We start from the raw sequence: 12,408 nt of genomic DNA, 5'->3' as shown, positions 1-12,408 counted from the left end.
CTTCACTTTCTACTAAGTCACTGAATTGTAATCCGCCTAGAAGCTGCACCCGAATTCTTCACTGTAGTACCACCTAAATAAACGGTGCATTCTGGTGACCGACGGAGCGAGCAAGAACATTTGAAATTCGCTCCTAAGCTAATGTACCAATTGGATTTCACCACAGTGACCCCTTCTCTTAGCGGCTTTCGATCGAGGTCTTGGCAACACTGCTGATACCGCAGTGACGCTTGTGACGAATGTGTTTGCAGTTACTCGTTTGCTTTTGCTCGTGCACTTTTCGCATTTACGTGTGCGTCTTGTTTGACTGCAAAGGGAAAGTTGCGAGCGAAAGTTACAGCAGCTGACATGTGAAATCGCCATTACCAGTTTCGTGTGAGCCGCTTTCATATTTACTGCTCCCGTTCGGACTCGGGCTTTTAAGCCTAAGTTATATTTTTTTGGGAGTGCATCCACGTATCCCATTCATAGCCTTCATTATTGGCTGTCGACCGTACCGTAGTATGATTTGTTGACTGGAAACTTGGATGCTAGGATGTAAGAACGAAGGCGTTAGCCTCTTGATTGGTTTAAGGTGTTTAAGGTTTGACTATCAGGAATCGTCGGTTCTGTTACTTGCTTAGCTGCATGTGCGGAGTAATGCAGGATATGACGGCAGATTGGTTCGGGAAGCTGATAGTCTAAGGGCGTATGCTTTTTGTGGCACTTTCCTCCGGTGCTAATACGTTTGGTCGGTGATTAAAGAAGAGAAAGCGTGGGCGTCTAATCATGCACTATCTGCGCGTGCTTGGTATGTCTAGAAGCGCTGGCGAATGGCTGTGACGCTCGCGCCTCTAGGCTTTGCCGATGTTAAAACAGACTTTGAGCAGAGTGCTGGTGAGTAATTTGTTTGAGGGCAAGTATGGATTCTAGATAGGGATATACTGCAGAACGTTGAAACACGCGAAATACGTTCATTTTACGTCTGGTATCTGCGCTTGGCGCGCGCGTTCATAAATGCAGCAGACGCCTTTACGATAAACTGAGAATGGGGACCCAAACGCCTTGGTTGTTCTGAAGTCTCTGATGTATGATTCTGCGTTTGTAAAAGTGTCTTGCTACTTGGGAATTTGCCTTTAACTTGTGTTCCGTAGATTTTTCATGTGCACATGAAGCAAACTTTTTGCATCATTTGCACATGTTTTCTAACAGAATAGGCTTGTATAGTGCACTTTATGCTGAGTGAATGTCATTAGCTTTCACCTATGCCACTACAACTAAACCAACTTTCAAAGCTACACATATTGAGGAACAACTTTGGTCTATCTTATATGTTTGGTAGTAGGTGGAACAGATTTTCATAGTTTGTTGCCCCTTCTTCAGCTGTTTTAGAACTGTGAAGTGCTTTTTGATTGAAAAACAAAGGGAATGATTCAGTACCGTTGCACTCGTATGACTTGTGCCTGGAGTAACCCAGTTGAGATTTTCACTTTGCAGTAAATTGCTGCAGTATCACTTAGAGCACTGGAACTTCCATAAGCATCGCCAAAAAAGTGTCCCTAAGTATAGTTTATATCACGGAATTGAGCTCATTACATGCAAGTAGTTTAGTATGCCTAGGTTTTCTGTCTGCTAAGATATGTTATTGGATATAAATTTGCAACTATATCAAACAGCTTTTCTTGTTCAATGAAGAACTAGCAACAAAAGTGGCTTTTATTTTAGATATGTGCAGTAGAAAATATGTCTTGCTACTCAAGTAGTGCGTAACATTATTTGTATTGTTCAAGCAGATCTACTTCTAAGGGAGGTCAGGTGCCCTGAGCTTGTTGCTTAACACTGCAACAACATGAGGCATGGCACTTTTGCTGTGGAAAGTTGCTTTTTCTGAATATGCTGAAAGTGTACAAAACAACACAAACATGAGTCCAAACAAGTGATAGTAAGTGTAGTAATCTGCTGTGAGATCAAGAGTGATCCAAGTGTGTAGTGATGGCTTTACGGTGGTGATACACCATGTATAAATTTAGGCTCTAATCTATTTCTTGGGCAATGATTCTTGCATGATAAAAGATCAGAATTCTGGGTTAAAGGTGATAAAAACAAAAACTTCACTTGTATGCTAGGGGAAGATTGATGGGTCACTTCTGGAGGGGGCAGTCCCATTTGAACCATGCATATTTTGGACTTTTATTCCCATAAAATGTGTTACTGGGGGTCGGGCGGAGTGGTTCATGAATCTCTGGGAAGCAGGTGTAATTTAAGACTATCTACTCTCATGAAACAGATGTGTAGTAGCACCTGCAAACCTGCTGCAATATGTTTCAAAACTAATTATTTGAGTAAACTACACTCATTGTTAACGGGCAGGCGCTCCCATTTTCACTTTCTCCTTGTCAGTTCTTGTGTGCTTATCTGTTGTGCATTTCGCTATCGTATGGTCTCATTTGCATCTTTTTTGAAACATACAGGAACAAAACTGTCCTATATACATACCTAAAGCTATTTTGGTTTTGCTGGAGCAGGTTTTTTTTTTTTGTTTGTTTTTTAGATTGGTGCTTTGATTTTTGTGCTGCTGTAATTTTCAGAGTAAAAGAAATAAAAGCACCTTTGCCAACTAAGCCGTGAAGCAGTGCTATCACTATTTCCACATGCTACGTTGAGGTTGCTTCCTCTTTGCTCGCGTCAACGACCTAATGGATTTCTCACTTCTGATTGCACATCCCCCCTCAAGATAAAACAGGCGACAAAGGCCGGAAGCTAGTTGGGCATTTTCCTGAAACAGCTGTGATGCCATTAGGAGTTCTAAGAATTACACCTTATGACTCGTAAAGTATGTTGGTGGCTGTTCTACTACAGGAGTGCACACATGATTTTTTATATGCAAATGGCAGTGAGACAAGTAATTATTGGCTTAAAAATTATCCTTCAAAAACATACTGTTGTCATTAGTGTGTTTTTTTATTTTATTTTTTTGCTTAGACTACAATTCTTGTGCCAATATTTGTACAGCTATGACAACTACTATATTTTTGTTTTCTCTGTTAACTAGACTATCATAGCTGCATAGTGCATTCAGTACATGAGAAGAATTTGAAGGTTATTTTGCAGTTACCTCAAAATATATGCACTTTTGCATCCATAGTGGAGGGAGTGAAATTTTATTTTACCATATGAAAAAATAAAACCTTGCTTTGTTACCTGGGTTGAACCACTTATGGGCCATTGTTAGCATATAAACTTCTTAGTTGAGACATTAATTGCGCATTTTGTGGCTTATGAAACTTAAGTACAGAATTACACATTTGTAGCTTGTAGCTATACTATTTATTAGGAGTGGATGGTCACAATTTTGTTTCTATTGGACATTATATGATTCAAGAGCATGTACTTTGAAGCAACTCTTTCCCTTGATTTAGTAGATATGAGTGTTCCCCTCAACCTTGGGAGCACCTTCTGGATTGCTTTGACTGCTATAATCATCTTTTGTTTACCTTAAGCCCTCTGTCTCTTCTGGCTATCATTTTTCATTTAGGTTGTTGTATGGCTCCCATTGAGAACACTAGGGACACTGAATACAATGATGTCTGACATTATGCAGTTTGGTTAGGTTCATGGCATGCTTTACAGGAGGGTAGTGCTTTTCATCTCCCATAGCTGGGTTTGCAATCTGTGTATCTTTAACTTGTGCTATGACTGTTTATCGCATGAGTTATTCCTAGGCTTGTTTGTTTATATACTTTTGCACACTAGTATTTTATGCACAATAATAACTGTGTTCATTGTGTTTATTACAAGGGAACAAGAGACTATGGCCATATAAAGTCAAAACTTCCATGACATGTTAAAGGGGACAGAGCTCTTGAATTCAGGCATTCCATTTTTCTTGCGATGCAATAGAAAGCTTCCTGTCTGAGCTGGTCGATTCCGTGGCACTTTTAAAAAGCCGTAGAAAAATTTTACCCACAATTTTGTTATCAGTGCATTTACTCTTATTTATTAATGGTCTATAGGGTCACGAAGAGTCGGACACGACTGAACGACTGAACTGAACTGAATGTTTCTTAATACCTCAAGTCATTACCCACCCCTGAGTCGTCGCCCACCTCCTGGTTTAGGCAAAATATTGTTATACCAAAACCACCGAGTCATTGCTGACCCCTGGAAAGTGCAAACTGCAGGCCTGCCGATTTCGGAAAGATACCCTGGTGAACACTATGATTGCGAAACAGAAGGGGGACAGAAAAACTGTTTTGTTAATGCATCCTCTCAAGTTTTCATGACCCCAAGGTCAAAAGATGGTCATGCAGAAGAAAAACTATCGAGATAATGTAGGCAAATATTTCTTTTACGAGTGCAGGGAAGTGTATTTGCACCCAACACAGAACAGGAAGTCTAACTCTTTGCACTGTGAGGTGCAGCACCAATTCTGACATCTCAATTCAATTGCCAGAAGGCACTTGCATTATGGAGCGGACCCATTTGCAGTTGTTTGCAGCAGGTAGCACTTGCTTTCCAAAGACTCCTATTGAAGAATTATAACATCCCACGATTAAAGTTGAGTGTATGTTTTGTCATGCCATGCTAGATGTAAGCAAGCTTTCTTCAATTTTTTGTGCTTGGTCACTGAGACAACGCCCACCCCGCTTTATCGATTACTTTCAGGTCATTGAGGGGTGGGCAATGACTGGGTTGTTATGGTAGGCCAATGCTGGAAACCATGAGCAGTGACCGTGATTACTTTATGGGCATCAACGCAATTAGTGTGCTAAGAACTAATGTAAATACTGCCCTCTACGTGGTAATTAGACACATTTAGTGTAGAATTCCACACTCAAGGCTGTTACAGCACAGGAACAAAGATTTAATGGACTAAGAACAAAGAACAAAATGCACTTAAGAAAACTATATGCACTTGGGAAATGAAATATTTTCCAGAGACATGGTCACGTGGGGTACTACACTGATTCACTTCATTTTTTATGCAATTTTCAGTATCAAATTAAAATTATAAATCTGTTTCTTGGATGTTGTAGTACCCAATCTATACTCTGTGAGGCAAGGTCTTTTCATTTCTATGAAAAACTCATGACATGTTTTGGCCAGTTTTCTGTCCGTTTAGTGTGTCCTTGTGTTAGCTCTGCAGCTTTTGTGGAAAAGTTTAGTTTTAGGCTAGGGCTCTATTTCATGCCTCATAAATTACATACACCTATCTCTCTTCTGTTCAATTTGCAGATGCCCAATGGAGAAGATGCCTGTTAGGAAACATTCAGGAACAGCATTGTGTTGCTGATGTGACTTTTCAAAAATCCAGCGCACATAGAACAAAGGTTTGGATACACGTTATATTTTGTCTGATGTTCCCAGTGCTTCTGGCTGGTGTCGCTGCAGGTTAATTTGCTTGTGCATCGACATACATCTGACTAATAGGTATTTCAGAAGTGCACAATTTTGGTTTGATCTGATTTATGTAGCTTAATGTCCCAAAGCAGCTCAGGCTATGAGGGATGCCATAGGGGAAGAACTCTGGATAATTTTGACTACCTGGGGATCTCTAATGGGCACAGTACATTGACATTGCACAGTACGTGGGTACCTTGCATTTCTCCTCTATCACAACACAGCCATCACGGCTGCAATCGAGCCCAGGTTCTCCCAGTTCAGTGGTGTAGTGGCCTAACCACTGAGCCACTGCGGTGATGAGACTGAAACGCATGTCAGAGGCTCCAGGTACTGGCGGAGTGAAAGCCAGTATGATGCATTATGGGGAGCTGCAAGTAAATGCGGTTGCATTGCTTTGCTCATGGCTGCTGTTTCATGGTATTGTATGTGTCTATTCAAAACTAACCAAGGGTCTCCTATAAGGATTATAATGTTCTTTCAAACTGCAATTTGAACTCCTGGCAAGGACTGTGAACAAACAGCATAACTTGTGTTTCTAATTTCTCGTTCAAAAAATCACATCTTAGATGCCTTTTTTTTTTTTCTAGTCAGTGGCAGTGTAGGGCTATTATTGTCTGTCTCAATCCTAATCACCATTTTAGTATGTGCAGTGGGCTGTAGAACTCTCGGAGGTATTTATTAGAATAGCTGCTTTTCACGCTTCATATTGTCTTTTTACACGTTTCTTGCATCAGTAATAGCTATGATAATTGACAAATGACTTTAGTCAATTATCACAGCTTGTTGTGCAGCTTCTCTGGCAAGTGGATGCAGTGCAGTGTGCATGCAAATTCACCATAGACTAGAGACTTGTGTCTGTATGGTGTTTGTATATAGGACTGCTTCATGTGACTTCACTTTGGTTGTAGGGTTCAAATAGTGAAAGTAACTTATTAGACATAGCCATACTTGGCAACTTTTTATTTGACACGTGCTATTTGCTTGTAAGCCCAGTATGCATTTCTTGTGTTTTGTACATGTGCACCTACCATTTTGCCTCAGTTGAAATGTAGCCACCATGACAGAGTTGGAACCTGAGTCCCCTGGCTGATTAGTCGACCACCCCAACCACTGAGCCATCATAGTGGGGTTACAGTGCTAAAATGAACACAGGCATCCTGAGCATGTTTGAAAGCACAAGGGCAATGAACTTAATTTTATTGTATTGGGAAATAGTTTGTGGCTTTATTTTATAGTTTGCATTGAAAATTTGCATTGATACATCGGGCTCATGAGTGGTCATTCTGTTTGTATTACAGACTTTCTGTATATAATAAGTTCTTAAGTATAAGCATTAGTTTGTTTCTTGTACAGTATGTGCAGTATTTGTGGTTTTCATCAAAGACTGTTGAGCTGAAGCTTATTGTGCTTGTTTTTTTTATTTACATGTGATACAATTTGAATTAGTGCCATGTAACGCATTGCAGAGCTTTAGCAAAATGATCAGTTGAGGCAGCGCAGATGCTTTTGACGAGGGCGTGAGGTGAGATTGTGGTGGTGGGAATGCTGTGCTAAGTATGCCATGCCAAACTGCATCATTGCTTTAAGCCTGCTGCATGCTGTTGCAAATATGCAGTTTCTGTGCTGATGCTGTATGGACAACAGGGCTAGACGTGACAATACTATTGTGGCAACCAAGATTGAGGGCAAATGCAAGGTGGCAGAGGCTATTGCCTATTGTGCATAGGCTTATCCCTGGTTTCCTCTATCAGTGCTGGATGAGAAACATAATTCATGGAACTGAACTCTGCCCTTTTTCATTTTCTCAGCATACTTAACATCTTTTGCTTAATATATTATGTGCTGACATTAATAGTTCAAAGGTTTGCTAATTTATCTTTAGAGTTGCGCATAAAAAAAAATTTGTGGACCTGGCCGAAACGCTTGCCTACAATTCTCCGCTATTGATATCATCTTGTAGTGTGCTGTCCTTTATAAGCTTCAGCCCAAGTTAGCTAGAATACTCTGTATATTTGCATTGTTACATTATTTCTCAATATTGAGCTCCTGTTGCAAAACAGTAGGTAGCTGTTCCAAATTCAGTTTTCTTTACTGCAAGGCCTGTAGCAAATCGCTCCTGGATGCCATTACAAAAAGAAATCAGTGCTTGCCTGTCACACCTACCAGCCAGAGAAGGAAAGTCCTTGCTGTACCTTTGCATTGTAGCTCTTCTACACCTAACTGAAAACTGAGTGAAACTCGCCAGCTTTGCAGCATTGCTTAATCTGTTCCTGCTGTCTTTGTGCTTGACTGCTGCTGCGTTGTTGGCTGGGCTAAAATAAGGCAAGCATTTCTTTTGTTAGACTGATTTGATTTCTTGGAATGGTCTGGCAGTACTACACGACTGTTAAAACAACGCTGCTATTGGCAAAATAATTTGCATTTTTCTGTGTACATTCTATGCAGTATAAAAGATGTGCTAGTTTGATGAATTAGGCATGCTTTTGTGCATTGTTATATGTGTAGCTTTTTCGTTACTTCTGAATAACGTTTAATCAGGGTCTCATGGCTTTTGATCTAACCCAAGACAGCTTAGATTAAGCTATTTCAAGGGCTTCAGAAAAGAAGTTGGAAAAAAGATTAGTATGCTTCTACTATTTTGCTGCTTTTCGTAGTTATCATTGTGTGATGTTCTGAGTACTGTGGTGAAATGTTTCAAAAACAATTACTGCAATTGCCAAGCCCGCTGCAAAAAGGTAACATTAAATAACATTAAATTGATATTTAAAGGGGTCATGCCATGGTCATTCATTATATTGCAGTTTTGTAGTCTGGCAGACAATATTGGACCTTACTATTTTATTTCTGAAATTTGAGCTCCCTAGGCGCATAATTTATTTACAAATAAGTGACTGAAGTTGAGACCGTGAAGCTTCTCCCGCCGACCGCTATCGCCATATTTAGATGATTGGTGACTTCCCAGACCGACTTCGTGTCGTCTGCTGCTGTGTTCGCGCTTGCTCAAAACCAACATGATTCCCAATGAGTTTACTCCTCACGTTTCTGAAAACAGAACGCAGACTGTAGTGAAGAGAGATTTAGCTCTTGCCCACACATCTGCCTTCAGCGCGACCTCCGCCACCATCCGCGGCAGCAGTTCCCCCACTGCCGTGAATACCGCCAAGCTGGCCGTGTCCTTCGAGGCTTCTGCAAGCTGTCCGTGCCGGCAATAAAGCAGATCCCTTGCTTGCGCCTGTGTCAGAAAAGTAGTATGTGGTTATTTTATTATATATCCAAAAGGAAGGAAAAGATGTTTGCTAGCCTTGGTATCTGCTGTATAATATCTGAAGCACCTGAAGTGGGGTGGCGGAAATAAAGGGATAGCGAGGAAGCGGTAGAGAAAATCAAATAGGTGAGTGACAAGGAGAAAGGACAGGGTAGGACAGAAAAGCATGCTAAAATCACGCTGATCACTTGCAACGTGCCGTCCGCAGTGGCTTCGATGGTAAGCAATGTAGGCCTAGCTACAATTAGGGAGGAACAGACTGCCAGAGCGCCGTTGTCAGCCGCGCTCGCGGGCGGCACTATTGGTGTAAGCTTGCAGCATCCTGTTCTGTAAGCCTCGTGAGCTTATCGTCTAGCTTCGTGATGCTGTTGGGGCCAGACTTGGGCCTGCCAACGAACAGCATAAACGATGCTGCTAAGACGAGACGGGTGTATTGGGTGCCTCGATGTACTGCGCAGCACCTTATACACTGTGCTGCTGTGCTGTCGGATGGTACTTGAAGATTGTACAAAAGCGCTGTCGTACGGAACTCAATGCGCATTTTATGTGTTGATTTTGAGACGTCTTTCAGTGTACAGTGTGTACGTTGTTTGAGCGAGCCAGCTCATGCGGCTTTTGTACTCGGCCGCTGACGTGCTCTTGAATCCCGCCTACAGGCAACACTATTGCCTAAGTTAAAAGCACTAACAGAGATCGAAAAGCCATTTTCAGTAACCGTGGTTGGTGCTGTTCGTGCACAGAACATGCGGCAGACGACGTGGCGTCGACTTATGTCGTCACCGGCTGCACCGGTGGCCAGATCAGTAAGCTGTTCACAAAGAACCGAAAACACTATTTTTAAAAATATCTGCAGCTCCAATAGAGCTGAAATTTTTGGGTTTAGTTGCTTGCACATCGGGAATAAGGTGCAATAAACAGTTCATATTCCGAGATTGGTCTCATGACCCTTTTAATATTTTGCTAAGGGATATGCTGGAAGCTTAGTGTTGCTGATATAATGTGATCATTTCTTTTTTTATTGCAGCAGTGTGGAGCTACACATTCCCACTGGCGTTTACCTGCCATCAGCCTTGGTAACCCTGAATTGTAGCAGATGATCATCTTTTTTATAAGGTGAGGTGCAGTAAACGGTTACGTGCATTGACAAGGTACAAAGGTCACATCATCATGGGCACCTTAGAATACCACTTTACTGCTTGGAGCAAATCCTAATGTGACATGTTTTGGGAATTTTTCCATCCATCATCTTAGAGCTTCTGTCTTTGCTTTGAGGGGAAGTTTGCGGCACAAAGGTACAAGGTGCCTTGAACACTGTCATGTAGGTTTCAGTTGAAATCCTTGGTGATCGTTCTATGTGAAACAAGAATTAAGTTCTGTGATGCAACCTCTCTCACAGTTCATTACTTTTGGTGCTAGTCAGAGTAATGGGTTGAGGCTACTATCACTGTCCTAAATAATGTTGGCACTTTATGAATGAAACTCTTTCCTCCCTACTGCTCCTTTCCTTATCTAAGAGAATTCTAGCTAATTCTTTGGGCCTGTGCTTTAAGTCTGATGTCGACAACTGGGAAGGATAAGCCATCATCATCAGCCTTGCTGAGCTTATCTCAACGGTCATCATTAAGGCCCCTAGTTTTCTGCGGCAGAAAATTTTAAGTATTGTGGGAGAGAAAAATTATGCTTCTGAATACACCTCCTCTTATACTTGGTACCAAGGTAGGAGTATAGTGTTTTTTGTTTTTTTTTGCAAGTCCTCCCAGTAGGTGGCTAAATTGACCTTTGCCACCAGGCTTGAAAAAACAAAAAGCTGGCTTTTTAATCACCTTGGGGCAAGACCTGCCTTGCAATGGCCTAGGTGAAGGTTGCTGTGAGTACAGAAGGAAGGCAGTGTGGTTTGTAGAGAAAGAGAAGGCACTGAAAGGGAGTTAAGTGGAGTAGGGAAAGCAAAGCCATCATCATCATCAAAAAAGGGAAATGGGTGCAGAACTGGGCACAGAACTGCTCAAAACAAGAAGCATCAGCATGGCAGCTGCTGCTGCATAGATATCTGGGTGCTTTTTACTAGATGCTTGGCTTTTCTCTATTGCAGTGCATGCATCTGAAGTGTTACTTACTAAATAACGTATCTGCTAGGTACTACCATATTTTGGTGCCTTTTTGGGATGCCTTGTGCTATGGTTGGTCTGGACAGTTCGATACCCCTGTCACATAGGGAGATTTAATATAATTCGAATCTAATAGTAGCATTTGGTGCGTCAAATGTATTTGTTTCTTTCAGTACATAGTAACATTGAATGCCATAAGGAAATAGTGATAATTACAATCAGTGAAAAAAATAGCTGCAGTAAGGGAAATAAATCACTGCACATAACACGTTCGAAATCGGGGAACATTTTAACCCCTTTTTTGGATGCATATTTTCTTTTTTTTGAGAATTGTTATCAGAATGGTCTTCTCTTTTATTAAAGAAAATGGTTATTTTGTAGGTATAAAAAAATTTTTTTTTTCCAATATAGAAATCGTTATCGTGCATGTTTATTGTTTGCATTGTGTAGAAATGCATCTATTTCATGGTAACAATTATAAATGTCACTAAATGAAGTCTCACTAAACATTTCCAATGGTTCTGGCGGAGAGCAGACGTCAAAAGTTAGCCCAGGAGATCCTTTAATAACGACCATGAGTGGTGCTGAAGAAGAGTTTTTAAATCAGCTTTGCATCACTCACGGCGGCTGCTAGTAACATTGCCCTCTTCATCTTCATCTTTTGTTTCACAGCAAGCAAGATCCTCACTTTTGTCACCCTCACTTTAGGAACAAAACTAATTGTCTTCAGGGTTGGTCACATTGCTGCTCTTGCGTGCTGCCATGTTCATCTGTATAGTGGCAGGTTCTTTAGTTCAGGTCAAGCAAGACCAATCAGCCCTTCAGTACCCCCTGCCGCCATCTCTTGGCAATCCAAAGCAGTGCTTTTGATGAGCCCTACTCATCCTAAACCACAATCGGAGTACCAAACAGCACACGATGAGGTGGAAAAATTGACAGCCGGCTTATGACAAGCTTAGCTAGTCTAAGTCCATTAGGTAATTAAAGCGTATTGAAACATTGAAGAAATGCTATTGTTTAGTATGCTTAGATTGAAAGTACGAGAATGAATGGGGCAAGTCAGTTGGCAAAACAGCCAAGTGTTTCCTGAGCATGTGAAATGTGCAAGTCTGTATACAGTACATAGAATATTCAGCTCAAAAAATTGCGTGAAAATGAGGGGCAGGCGGGTGCATTGTTTTTGCCCCCTTGCAACATTTAAAGTGAAAGGGTGCTAGTGAGATCTTTGAAGTCACTCATGCCTCAATATTTGAACCTTAGCCATTTTATTTTCCTCAAGTGTGGAATTTAGATGTGTTATGGTCCTTGTTATGGCATTGTTCCCACAATGCTTCTGGTACTTTAATAAGTGTAAAATTAACTGCTTTTTTGTTTGCTCTAACAACATTACAGTTTGACATCTAGGCTTTCATGTGTGTGTGTGTGTGTGTGTGTGTAACCTTTCAGAAGCATTTTGATTACCTCAAAATTGAATTTCCCAATTACCTGAAAATGAGTAACTATATTTGTTTTGTCCAAAAATGATCAGGATTGAAATAATTCTCGATATCCATAAAGCAGTTTTATTTGAGCGTTGTGCTGTAGTGGAATTATTATATAATGATGCATCTAGCTCGGGTTGCATCATTTGATTGAGCCTCCACAAGTTTGCAATTG

General features: G+C 41.0%; 1 protein-coding gene across 2 annotated transcripts in view; it reads left to right on the top strand.

Annotated features, from left to right (window-relative positions):
* The first annotated feature begins 224 nt into the window (after positions 1-224).
* sfl (N-deacetylase and N-sulfotransferase sfl) overlaps positions 225-12,408 on the top strand; it is a 57,565-nt gene continuing 45,381 nt past the window's right edge. The window contains exons 1-3 of one of the 2 annotated variants that reach the window (XM_084589742.1): positions 225-375; positions 5,215-5,309; positions 9,675-9,760. The gene's annotated coding sequence lies outside the window, so the exon portion shown is untranslated. Of the gene's footprint in view, positions 376-5,214; positions 5,310-9,671; positions 9,761-12,408 lie in introns of both variants that reach the window. The other variant, XM_084589741.1, reaches the window with a different exon arrangement.

This window comes from Amblyomma maculatum, chromosome 1 (assembly GCF_055883805.1).
Source record: "Amblyomma maculatum isolate TAMU_Amacu chromosome 1, ASM5588380v1, whole genome shotgun sequence".
NCBI lineage: Eukaryota > Metazoa > Arthropoda > Arachnida > Ixodida > Ixodidae > Amblyomma > Amblyomma maculatum.
This window is presented reverse-complemented; position numbering and strand designations above follow the sequence as displayed.